Raw genomic sequence first — 10,913 nt, forward strand, 5'->3', positions numbered from 1 at the left:
CTTATCAAATAAAATGAAAATGGGAGTCGGGCGGTAGCATAAGGGGTTAAGCACACGTGGCACAAAGCGCAAGGACAAGGATACCAGTTCCAGGCTCCTGAATAAGGATCCCAGTTCCATGCCCCTGCTCCCCACCTGCAGTGGAATCACTTCATAGGCAGTCAAGCAGGTCTGCAGGAGTCTTTCTCTCCCTCTCTGTGTCTTCCCCTCCTCTCTCCATTTCTTTCTGTCCTATCTAACAGTGAGGACATCAATAACAACAATAAAAAACAACAAGGGTGGGAGTCTTGCAGTAGCACAGCGGGTTAAGTACAGGTGGCACAAAACACAAGGACCGGCATAAGGATCCGGGTTCGAGTCCTGGCTCCCCACCTACAGGGAGTCACTTCACAGAAGTTGAAGCAGGTTTACAGGTACCTAACTTTCTCTCCCTCTCTGTGTCTTCCCTCCTCTCTCCATTTCTGTCTGTCCGACCCAACAACAACAACATCAATAACAACAACAACAAAACAATAAAGGCAAGAAAAGGGAATAAATATTTAAAACTTAAAATAAAACAAAAAACCAACAAGGGCAACAAAAGTGAAAATAAATAAAATGTTAAAAAAATAAAATGAAAAGAAGAAAAAAACAGAAAGAAAACATGGAGAATCATGTTACTGGAACTGAGCCCCAGCAATAACCCTCATAGGAATTGTAACTTTATTTTATAATATGAAAAAGGACACCAAAACATTTCTAAACTCCTTATGTACAAATAAGGCCACCTTAAAAGGACTTGGTTTACAATATTGAGGATAGAAGCTACACAAACAGATTTCCAAGTCTCTTCATATTACTTATCCCATCTTGTCACAAGATTTACTGAAAACCCTGGACATTGGTCACTGTACCTATCCAAGCTGACTAGCAATGGGAGAGCATCCTTTAGATACATACACTCTTTGGAACTAATGTAAACTTGTTTAATTGCTGTTTTTATTTCTTTTTTTGTATATGATGTATGATTCTACCAGGACAAAAACTCAAACAAATCAAAAGACGAGAATACTTGTAGTGAAGTGACACAGTTTTAAGCAGTTCCAGGAACAGTCTGCTGATCAAAGAGTGAAATAAAGAGAGAAATCAAGTTATTTCAAGATACGGGAAAATCGAGAGGATTTGACTTCCGGAGGCGGAGCTACGAGCAGCAGATTGCTTTCTCTCCTCTCCTCTCCTCTCCTGGATCAACTAGGAATACCAAAGGAGACCACCCGGACCAAAACAAGACAGGACTAGAATGACCACAGAAACCCAGTAAATCACCCATGAGTACAAACACGCTGGTGACAGAGAGGAGAGACGGGCCTAAGGAGAGACTAAGTGACTGCTAACAGTTCAACAGTTTGTCAGTGGAGACACCACCTCCAGTCTGCTCCACCAACAAGGGGACAGCTGAAGGGAGAAAGGACTCCCCAGAGACTCACCAAGTGCAACTCTGAGTCTCCATTGCTACTACCCTCAGAATCTGAAGCAGCAACAGGGAGGGACACCAGGGTACAGAGATCTAACCGGGAAACTCAGGAGAAGACCTATACCTCGGTAGCATAGCTGAGGGGCTGTGAAAGTCTCTTTGCATAACCACTGGATTATCTCTGCAACACCCTGCTTTATCTCTTGGTCAGGAGTCAGTGATTAAGCTAAGAAGCCTATTGATAGTTTAAAAGCCCTCAGGCTCCCATAGCTTACAGGGGAAAAAAAAAAAGGCTTTTACACCACTGAACTCCAACTCAGGGGTTGAAAAAACTGTTAACTTATATAAAATGGTTAAAACAACAAGAAAAAATATTGGAGACTCGAACCAGGACAAGAGTCCAGCTAAAAGTCCTCCAGAGGGTGAAGCACAAAACAACGAGTTCAACATCCAAACATTAGCTAAGGAAATAATAACAGGAGTGAGTAAAGAATTTGAAAAAATTGTAATCAGAAATGCAGGAACAACAAATGAGAATATGGAAGAAAATTCTAATTATCTCATGGTTATTAGAGAGCTGAAAGCTGAAATCGCTGAGCTAAGAAGGCAACTAGCTGAACAAGCTAAAACAGTATCAGAGCAAGGCAACAAAATAGATGAACTCCAGAAAGCAGTAGAGGGCAGAGAGAATAGAATCAATGAGGCTGAAGACAGAATTAGCAAGATTGAGGATGAATTAGAGACAACTAAAAAAGAAGTAAGAGATCTCAAAAAGAGATTAAGAGATGCTGAAAACAACAACAGAGTCCTATGGGATGACTTCAAAAGAAACAATATACGCATTATTGGCTTACCAGAGGAAGAAAGAGAAGGGGAGGAAGAAAGCGTTCTCCAGGCCATAATAGCTGAAAATTTCTCTAGTCTAGACAACACCAAAGACATAAAGATTCAAGAAGCCCAGAGGGTCCCAAACAGAATTAACCCAGAACTAAAGACACCAAGACATGTCATACTTAGATTGGAAAGGAATAAGGATAAAGAAATGATCCTCAAGGCTGCAAGAGAAAAACAAAGAGTCACCTACAAAGGAAAACCCATAAGATTAGCAGCAGACTTCTCCATACAAACACTACAGGCCAGAAGAGAATGGCAAGATATCTATCGAGTGCTCAATGAGAAAGGCTTTTAGCCAAGAAAACTATATCCTGCTAGATTGTCATTCAGACTAGATGGAAGCATCAAAACCTTCTCAGACAAGCAACAGTTGAAGGAAGCAACCATCACCAAGCCTGCCCTGAAAGAAGTTCTGAAAGGTCTCCTATAAACAACCAGACCACCACAAATAGGACATATATCAAAACACTCTAAAACTCTACAAGAATGGCGTTAAAATATCTTCAATCTTTGATATCAGTAAATGTCAATGGCCTGAATTCACCTATTAAAAGACACAGAGTAGGAATATGGATCAGAAAACACAACCCAACAATATGTTGTCTACAGGAAACTCACCTAATGCAACAAGACAAACACAGACTTAAAATGAAAGGATGGAAAACTATCATTCAAGCCAATGGCCCACAAAAAAGGGCAGGAACAGCTATTCTCATATCTGACATGATAGACTTTAAAATAGTTAAGATTAAAAAAGATAGGAATGGACACTACTTAATGCTCAGAGGATCAGTCAATCAAGAGGACTTAACAATTATTAATATCTATGCACCCAATGAGAAGCCATCTAAATACATCAAACTTCTACTGAAAGAGCTACAGCAATATATTAACAGTAACACAATCATAGTAGGGGACTTCAACACCCCACTATCTCTACTTGACAGATCATCCAGGCAGAAAATCAGTAAAGACATAAGGGAGCTAAATGAAGAGATAGATAAACTAGAACTATTGGACATTTTCAGAGTCATTCATCCCAAGAAACTGGAATACACATTTTACTCAAATCCACATGGATCATTCTCAAGGATAGACCATATGTTAGGCCACAAAGACAGCATCAAGCCTATTCATTTCATCCTATTGGGATGAAATCATCCCAAGCATCTTCTCAGACCACAGTGGAATTAAACTAACACTTAACAATCAACAAAAGATTAGTAACAGTGCCAAAATGTAGAAGCTCAACAGTACACTTCTTAACAACTTCTGGGTCAAAGAGGAAATCAAGGAAGAAATCAAAATGTTTCGAGAGTTCAATGAAAATGAAGACACAAGCTATCAAAATATTTGGGACACAGCTAAAGCAGTCCTAAGAGGGAAGTTCATAGCTATACAAGCACACATTAGGAAACAAGAAAAGGCACAAATAAACAGCCTGATTGCACATCTTAAAGACCTAGAAGAACAACAACAAAGGAATCCTAAAGCAACCAGAAGGACAGAAATTACTAAAGTTAGGGCAGAAATAAATAACATTGAGAATAGGAAAACCATACAAAAGATCAATGAAAGTAAATGTTGGTTCTTTGAAAGAGTAAACAAAATCGACAAACCTTTAGCCAGACTCACAAAACAAAAAAGGGAGAAGACCCAAATAAATCGGATAGTAAATGAAAGAGGAGAAATCACAGCAGACACTGCAGAAATTCAACATATCATGCGAGGCTTCTATGAACAACTATATGCCACCAAGCTAGAGAACCTGGAAGAAATGAATGATTTCCTAGATACCTACCAACTTCCAAAACTAAGTAAAGAGGAAGTGGAAAACATGAACAGGCCCATCACAGCTAATGAAATTGAAACAGTTATCAAAAATCTTCCCAAAAATAAAAGTCCTGGACCAGATGGTTTTACAAATGAATTCTACAAAACTTTCAAAGAACTAATACCTCTATTTTTAAAAGTCTTCCAGAAGATTGAAGACACTGGAATACTCCCTGCCAGCTTCTATGAAGCCAACATCACTCTGATACCAAAAGCAGACAGGGACACAACCAAAAAAGAAAACTACAGACCAATATCTCTGATGAACATAGATGCGAAAATATTGAACAAAATTCTAGCCAACCGGATACAGCAGTATATCAAAAAAATTGTTCATCATGACCAAGTGGGGTTTATCGCAGGCATGCAAGGTTGGTTTAATATACGTAAATCAATCAATGTGATCCACCACATCAACACTAGCAAGACCAATAACCACATGGTCATATCAATAGATGCAGAGAAAGCCTTTGACAAAATACAACATCCCTTTATGATCAAAACACTACAAAAAATAGGAATAGATGGAAAATTCCTGAAGATAGTGGAGTCTATATATAGCAAACCTATAGCCAACATAATACTCAATGGTGAAAAACTGGAAGCATTTCCCCTCAGATCAGGTACGAGACAGGGCTGCCCACTATCACCATTACTATTCACCATAGTGTTGGAAGTTCTTGCCATAGCAATCAGGCAGGAGCAAGGAATTAAAGGCATACAGATTGGAAGAGAAGAAGTCAAACTCTCCTTATTTGCAGATGACATGATAGTATACATGGAAAAACCTAAGGAATCCAGCAAGAAGCTTTTGGAAATCATCAGGCAATACAGTAATGTGTCAGGCTATAAAATTAACATTCAAAAGTCAGTGGCATTCCTCTATGCAAACACTAAGTTAGAAGAAATTGAAATACAGAAATCAGTTCCTGTTTCTATAGCAACAAAAACAATAAAATATCTAGGAATAAACCTAACCAAAGAATTGAAAGACTTGTATACTGAAAATTATGAGTCTACTCAAAGAAATTGAAAAAGACACAAAGAAGTGGAAAGATATTCCATGTTCATGGGTTGGAAGAATTAACATCATCAAAATGAATATATTACCCAGAGCCATCTACAAATTTAATGCTATCCCCATCAAGATCCCAACCACATTTTTTAGGAGAATAGAAAAAATGCTACAAATGTTTATCTGGAACCAGAAAAGACCTAGAATTGCCAAAACAATCTTGAGAAAAAAGAACAGAACTGGAGGCATCACACTGCCAGATCTCAAACTGTATTACAGGGCCATTGTCATCAAAACTGCTTGGTACTGGAACATGAACAGACACACTAACCAGTGGAATAGAATTGAGAGCCCAGAAATGAGGCCCCACACGTATGGACATCTAATCTTTGACAAAGGGGCCCAGACTATTATATGGGGGAAGCAGAGTCTCTTCAACAAATGGTGTTGGAAACAATGGGTGGAAACATGCAGAAGAATGAAACTGAATCACTGTATTTCACCAAATACAAAAGTAAATTCCAAGTGGATCAAGGACTTGGATGTTAGACCAGAAACTATCAGATACTTAGAGGAAAATATTGGCAGAACTTTTTTCCACATAAATTTTAAAGACATTTTCAATGAAACGAATCCAATTACAAGGAAGACTAAGGCAAGTATAAACCTATGGGACTACATCAAATTAAAAAGCTTCTTCACAGCAAAAGAAACCACTACCCAAATCAAGAGACCCCCCACAGAATGGGAGAAGATCTTTACATGCCATACATCAGATAAGAGTTTAATAACCAACATATATAAAGAGCTTGCCAGACTCAACAACAAGACAACAAATAACCCCATCCAAAAATGGGGGGAGGACTTGGACAGAATATTCACCACAGAAGAGATCCAAAAGGCCAAGAAACACATGAAAAAATGCTCCAAGACTCTGATTGTCAGAGAAATGCAAATCAAGACAACAATGAGATACCACTTCACTTCTGTGAGAATGTCACACATCAGAAAAGGTAACAGCAGCAAATGCTGGAGAGGGTGTGGGGTCAAAGAAACCCTCCTGCACTGCTGGTGGGAATGTCAATTGGTCCAACCTCTGTGGGGAACAGTCTGGAGAACTCTCAGAAGGCTAGAAATGGACCTACCCTATGACCCTGCAATTCCCCTCCTGGGGATATATCCTAAGGAACCCAACACATCCATCCAAAAAGATCTGTGTACACATATGTTCTTGGCAGCACAATTTGTAATAGCCAAAACCTGGAAGCAACCCAGGTGTCCAACAACAGATGAGTGGCTGAGCAAGTTGTGGTATATATACACAATGGAATACTACTCAGCTGTAAAAAATGGTGACTTCACCGTTTTCAGCCGATCTTGGATGGACCTTGAAAAAATCATGTTGAGTGAAATAAGTCAGAAACAGAAGGATGAATACGGTATGATCTCACTCTCAGGCCGAAGTTGAAAAACAAGATTAGAAAAGAAAACAGAAGTCGAACCTGAAATGGAATTGGAGTATTACACCAAAGTAAAAGACTCTGGGGTGGGTGGGTGGGTGGGGAGAATACAGGTCCATGAAAAATGATGAATGAAATAGTGGGGGTTGTATTGTTAAATGGGAATCTGGGGAATGTTATGCACGTAAAAAAAAAAAAAGATACGGGAAAATCATTAAACGATCTCAGAATGTTTTAAATCAACATTAAATCACTGATAAAAGGTAAAATATAGTCAACACATACCTGTGATCTTGGAACAACCACTGCATTCCAATGGAGGAAATGGATACACAGGACTCCTATGGTGGGAATGACTGTTTTTAGTAATTTTGTAAATCACTAATAAAAAAAACCCAATAAAGCTGAAAGTGGAAAAAAATCAATCCTCTTTCCAGTGTATTACAAAATTAATCCATACAAAATGCAGTGATTACTGATGATAAAAATGCAAGGTGACTGACACATATTATTTAGAGTTGACTGGGAGTAGTTGTATACTTCCAGATAGCTGGAATGACTCTGGACTAAAAGCAGAATAGTACTAAGAATAAGCAATATCCTCCAAATTATTTTGTGGATAAGATGATGTACTTTTATTGAGTTCATCCACAGAACATTAGAAGAATTTGAAAAAAGAGTTGTAAAGTAATTCTACCCTACCAAGAGAGACAAGTGACGAAATACAAGAATTGATATTGCAGACCAATTGAAAAAGTGTATGATGGAACTCTGGTTGTGGGAACATGTGGAATTTTACCCAGATTATCTTATAATTTTATAAGTTAGTATTACATCACTAATAAAGAAATTTGAAAAAGTGTGTGAGAAATCTAGACAATTTTCTTTTTTAATATTTTATTTATTGGATAGGGACAGAGAGAAATTGAGGTGGTAAGTGGAAGTGGAGAGGGAGAGAGGGAGAGTAGAGAGAGCCCTGCAGTACTTCTCCATGATTCATGAAGCTTTCCCCTTTCAGGTAGGCACTGGTGTCTTTACCAGTGTTACATTTTCATTGTAGCAAGAGAATTCAATTGAATGCATAATCACTGGGCCATGTAGAAATTTCTCTAAAGGACACATAGCGATGGTCTATAGACATATAAAAAGGTCTCATTAGAGAAATGCAAATGGCAGACACATTGAGACTCCAGCACCCACCTGAGAAACTGACCCACATCACCAAAGTAGGAAATGACAAGTGTTGGTGAAGATGTGGACAGAAAGGAATTCTGGTACACTGTTGGTGCATCCCTCATGATCAACTTTATGGAGAGTCTTAAATCAAGTAAAAATTTTCAGTATACAAGTCTTTCACTTCTTTGGTTAGGCTTATTCCTAGATATTTTATTGATTTTGTTGCTATTCTAAAAGGAATTGATTTCTGGATTTCAATTTCTTCTAACAGTGTTTGCATAGAGGAATGCCACTGACTTTTGAATGTTAATTTTGTAATCTGACACCTTATGGTATTGCCTGATGATTTCCAAAAGCTTCTTGCTGAATTCTTTAGGTGTTTCTATGTATACTATCATATCATCTGCTAATAGGGAGAGTTGGACTTCTTCTCTTCCAATCTGTATCCATTTAATTCCTTGCTCCTGCCTGATTGCTATGGCAAGAACTTCCAACACTGTGTTGAATAGTAATGGTGATAGTGGGCAGCACTGTGTAGTACTTGATCTGGGGGGAAATGCTTCCAGTTTTTCACCATTGAGTATGATGTTGGCTTTAGGTTTGCTATATATAGACTCCAGCATTTTTAGGAGTTTTCCATTTATTTCCATTTTCTGTAGAGATTTGATGATAATGGGATGTTGATTTTGCCAAAGGCTTTCTCTGCACTATTAATATAACCATGAGGCTTATGGTCTTGCTCTTATAGATATGGTGGATTATGTTGATCAATGTACATATATTAAACCAAACCTGCATCCCTGGGATAAACTCCACTTTGTTATGATGAACAATGTTTTAAATATACTGCCTTATCCAGTTGGCTAGAATTTTGTTCAATATTTTAACATCAATGTTCATCAGAGATATTGGTCTGTAGTTTTCTGGCTGTGTCCCTATCTGCTTTTGTTATCAGAGTGATGTTAGCTTCATAGAATCTGGAAGGGAGTATTCCAGTTTCTTCAATTTTCTGGAAGACTTTTAAAAGTAGAGGTATTAACTCTTCCCTGAAGGTTTTGTGGAATTCATTTGTAAAACCATCTGGTCCAGGACTTTTATTCTTAGGAAGGTTTTGATAACTGTTTTAATTTTGTTAGATATGATGGTCCTGTTCATATTATATAGTTCCTCTTTATTTAAATTTGGAAGTTTGTAGGTTTCTAGAAAATCATCCATTTCTTCCAGGTTCTCTATTCTCTAGCTTGGTGGCATATAGTTGTTCATAGGAGCCTCACATGATATGTTAAATTTCTATGGTGTCTGTTGTGATATCTCCTCTTTCATTTATGATACAATTTATTTGGGTCTTCTCCATTTTTTTTTGTGAGTCTAGCTAAAAGTTTGTCAATTTTGTTCAGTCTTTCAAATAACCAACATTTACTTTTGTTGATCTTTTGTATGGTTTTCAATGTTGTTTATTTCTGCCTTAACTTCAGTTATTTCTGTCCTTCTGTTGCTTTAGGGTTCCTTTGTTCTTCTTATTCTAGGTCTTTAAGGTGTGCAATCAGGTTGCTTATTTGTGCTTTTTCTGTTTCCTAATGTGTACTTGCTTGGCTATGAATTCCCTCTCAATACTGCCTTAGCTGTGTCGCAAATATTTTGATAACTTGTGTCTTCATTTTCATTGATCTTTCGAAAGGTTTTGATTTCTTCCTTTATTTCCTCTTTGACTCAGTAGTTGTTAAGTAATGGACTGTTGAGCTTCCACAATTTGGGACTATTACTAATCTTTTGTTGATTGTTATGTGTTAGTTTAATTCCACTGTGGTCTGAGAAGATGCTTGGGATGATTTCAATGCTCTTGAATTTTCTGATACTGTCTTTGTGGCCAATAATATGGTCTATCCTTGAGAATGAGCCATGTGAACTTCAGTCAAATGTGTATTCCAATTTCTTGGGGTGAATGACTCTGAAAATGTCCAAAAGTTCTACTTTTTCTATCTCCTCACTTAGCTCCCTTATTTCTTTGCTGATTATATGCCTGGATGACCTGTCAAGTTGAGAGGGTGGTGTGTTAATAATCCTCTATTATTACTGTGTTGTTGTAGCTCTTTCAGTAAATGTTTGATGTTTCTGGATGGCTTCTCATTGGGTGCATAGATGTTAAGTCTGCTTTATTGATTGCTCCTCTGAGCATTAAGTAATGTCCATCCCTATCTTTAAAATTTTTATTTATTTTAAAGAATATCATGTCAGATATGAGGATAGCTGTTACTGCCCTTTTTTGTGGGCCATTGGCTTGTATGATAGTTTTCCATCCTTTCACTTTAGTTCTGTGTTTGTCTTGTTGAGTTAGGTGGGTTACCTGTAGACAGCATATTGCTGGGTTGTGTTTTCTGACCCATCCACCTACTCTATGCCTTTTAATAGGTGAATTAAGACCACTGGCATTTATTGATATCATAGATTGAAGATAATTTAATGCCATTCTTGTAGAATTTTAGAGTGTTCTGATAAATGGCATATTATGGTGGTCTGACTATTTATAGGAGACCTTTCAGAAATTCTCTCAGGGCATGTTTGGTGGTAGTGATTCTTTCAACTGCTGCTTGTCTGAGAAGGTTTTTATGCCTCCATCTAGTCTGAATGCAGTCTAGCAGGATACAGTAGTCTTGGTTGAAAGCCTTTCTCATTGAGCACTCAATAGATATGTTGCCATTCTCTTCTGTCTTTTAGAGTTTCAGTGAAGAAAACTGTTGCTAATCTTATAGGTTTTCCTCTGTAGGTGACTCTTTATTTTTCTCTTGTAGCCTTCAGGATCCTTTCTTTATCCTTATTCCTTTCCATTTGAAATGTGATGTGTCTTGGTGTCTTTAAGTCTGGTTTAATTCTGTATAGGACCCTCTGGGCTTCCTGAAACTTTATGTCTTTGATGTTGTCTAGACTAGAGAAGTTCTCAGCAATGATGGCCTGAAGAATGCTTTCTTACCCTCCCTCTCTTTCTTCCTCTGGTAAGCCAATAATGGTTATATTATTTCTTTTGAAGTCATCCCATAGGTTTATATTGTTGTTTTCAGTGTCTCTTAATCTCTTTTTGAGATAT

At 37.7% G+C, this 10,913-nt stretch overlaps 1 long non-coding RNA gene across 1 annotated transcript; it reads left to right on the top strand.

The window, feature by feature from the left end:
- The first annotated feature begins 1,025 nt into the window (after positions 1 to 1,025).
- Positions 1,026 to 7,517, top strand: LOC132533843 (uncharacterized). Its single transcript, XR_009545582.1, has 2 exons — positions 1,026 to 1,129; positions 6,856 to 7,517. It is a non-coding gene; the product is annotated as an uncharacterized LOC132533843 (long non-coding RNA).
- The last annotated feature ends 3,396 nt before the right edge of the window (positions 7,518 to 10,913 follow it).

This window comes from Erinaceus europaeus, chromosome 17, assembly GCF_950295315.1.
Source record: "Erinaceus europaeus chromosome 17, mEriEur2.1, whole genome shotgun sequence".
In the NCBI taxonomy this organism is placed as follows: Eukaryota; Metazoa; Chordata; class Mammalia; order Eulipotyphla; family Erinaceidae; genus Erinaceus; species Erinaceus europaeus.